The sequence below is a fragment of the Montipora capricornis genome, chromosome 2 (assembly GCF_036669925.1).
Source record: "Montipora capricornis isolate CH-2021 chromosome 2, ASM3666992v2, whole genome shotgun sequence".
NCBI lineage: Eukaryota > Metazoa > Cnidaria > Anthozoa > Scleractinia > Acroporidae > Montipora > Montipora capricornis.
In genome coordinates this window covers 13489318-13491817 of record NC_090884.1, presented here as the reverse complement: position 1 = coordinate 13491817, position 2500 = coordinate 13489318, and the positions used below count along the sequence as shown (strand labels likewise).

Genomic DNA, 2500 nt, shown 5'->3' with positions numbered 1-2500 from the left:
TTAAAGTAAACAATGCCGCGCATTATTAGAGATCCTTTCTTGTATCCCGTTAGCTTCGAATTATGCGGCCGAGATAAAGTAAAGTGAAGACCGAGATAAAGTAAGCGGCCGAGATAAAGTAAAGTGAAGATACTTTTGAGTTATAACTGCAAGTGCGTTCTCCTCGAGCAAGCCGATCGTTTTCAATTCAGGAAAAGCCGATCGATTCGATCGATTCGATCAATTCAGGAAAGCCGATCGTTTTCAATTCAGGAAACTCCAAAGAGCGAAACGTTTTCCTTTGTCCTGCAATTTTTTGTCTGATTATAGGCACTATAAGCAGAAGATCTTCCTCGGTGAAGAGTTAGCATCAAGCATTATGGCGGTCGGTTGTGTCATTTGTTATCCACTTATTTCTGCAATTTTGATGACATTTTTGAGTCCAGGTAGGGATACTTTCGTATTTAGAAGCAACGTATGAGGAACTAAAGTTTATTAACGACAAAATCAAGGAGAGTATTATTGTCCTAACTGAAACTAAGATTGACTCCATACCCGGATAGTCAATTTAGAATGCAAAATTATCGCATGTATCGAAACGAGAGCCAAGGAAGGAGGCGGCGTGCTAATCTATGTGTCATCGAAAATCCCGGTGAAGAGACTTAGACCTTACCATTAACTAACTTTAAGACAATTGAGCCTCTAGTTTTAGAAGTCAAATTGAAAAATTCTAATGTGGTTTTACTCGGCCTCTACAGACCGCCTCGACATTTCTCCGTGTTCGAAACAGTAAATATAATACATACTTTGCAGATTTGTATCAGAGTTCCAAAACACCCAACGGTAGTTGTATTTTTTTTATTCGAAGTATTGCAACTCAACTTATCTAGTTACCAATAATACAATAGATCGTATTCACTGTCACGCAATAAAAAAATAAATCGAAAACCATCCAGTGGAAAAAGTCAAGAATTCGTGATGTTATAGAAGATGAATGAAGAAGACACTTCTCTGAGTTTTAGGCCTGTGCGTTTCCCCAAACTTCAGATATTCGTCGAAATGTTTCGCAGAAATTTACAAAGCCCAGTATGAAAGCGCTATGTTGGTGTACATCTGTGGTGCACCAATATGGCGGCCGGAAAATAGTGACAACATCGGTTACTTACTTTGGCTATCTAGGCGAGTGATCATCTGTACTGAACAAACAGCTATTTACCTAAGCACTTTTCCTAATGCTCTAAATTCTAAAAAGGCTCAAAACCATGAGATAAATATATATTTGTCAATAAACTCGATCGTCGCCTCGTGTCACGCACCGCTATAACTCAGAAATTCAAAATGCTCTAGTTTCCAAACGAAGCACGCTATTGAGCTTTAAAATTGCAAATGGATACAAATTTACCGCCTCTTATGCCTGATGAGGATAAAAACTTTCGTGGCTCTTTAGTTTTGGATTTTAGAACATGATGACGTCACGTGAAAACGATCTATCATTAACAATTATTGGATGAGGTTGAGCATGTTAGCGATAATTATCAAGGCCAAAGTTTGTGTTATCTGCCGTAGCCGAAGGCTGAAGCGGATAACACAAACTGAGGCCTTGATAATGATCGCTAACATGCGAAAACCGAATTCAATAATTGTTTTATTATGCATATTCCTGAGCTGAGCTCCGCCGTGACGTCACTTCTGCATGCATTATAAAGCTATTTGTCTGTAGGTATGACGTCAATTCTACATATATAAAATCTATTGTTCTAGGTATGACGTAAGAGAAACAGAGCAAGCAAGAATTAGCTGCGCGCTTATAGCCAATCAAAATCGAGCTGGTGACACCAATGTATAATAACAGAAATTGCACGCCTTGTATCTCCAACAACAATGTAGGCGTCAACTTGTTTTGCAATAATATGGAAAGCACTGCTGTAATTTTTGAACGGCCGTAATTTTAACCGGAATATATATGATAAAGTTGAATCAAATCAGAGCCATGTAAAAAATGATGATCGCCAAAGGATTTTCAGACTTTTCAGTGTGGAACATGTAACAGGGAATCAAACTCTCTCGCTCATGAAAGTTGTTTCACTTGTAGAATTTATATTTTGCAAGATACAGCCATGAATTACAAGTCAAATTGATCGTTTAATTTTGTATTTTGCGGACAACATATTTTCTTTGAAAATTAAATTAAATTAAATTGATCACGACTCAATGGTTACAAAACGAAAAACAAACTGCTCTACTCGCGGGCCGAAATCCGAAATTGACAACAGCGGCCGATAAGTACGCCGGATTAGTTTTGAGCTGGTTCACTCTATAGTTTAGTTTTGAGCTCGTTCACGATGGTTCGAAAATAAATATTAAAGAACACTCAAAGCAAGTGTACACAACACAATGGTGAGGGAAATGGGAAAAAATGTGCTTTCACACACCTCCGAACACAAGATCATCAATAGTCGCGCGCGTCATCATCACACATGAAAACACGCGCTCTTTCATTGGTCCCCAATAAAATCTCCAG

General features: G+C 38.3%; 1 protein-coding gene across 2 annotated transcripts in view; it reads left to right on the top strand.

Moving 5' to 3' along the window:
• LOC138038892 (N-acetyllactosaminide beta-1,6-N-acetylglucosaminyl-transferase-like) overlaps positions 1-2500 on the top strand; it is a 13904-nt gene that overhangs the window by 270 nt on the left and 11134 nt on the right. The window contains exon 1 of one of the 2 annotated variants that reach the window (XM_068884968.1): positions 308-425. The exons of the other annotated variant lie outside the window; for it this stretch is intronic. The gene's annotated coding sequence lies outside the window, so the exon portion shown is untranslated. Of the gene's footprint in view, positions 1-307; positions 426-2500 lie in introns of those variants that run through there. 2 annotated transcript variants of the gene reach the window in all.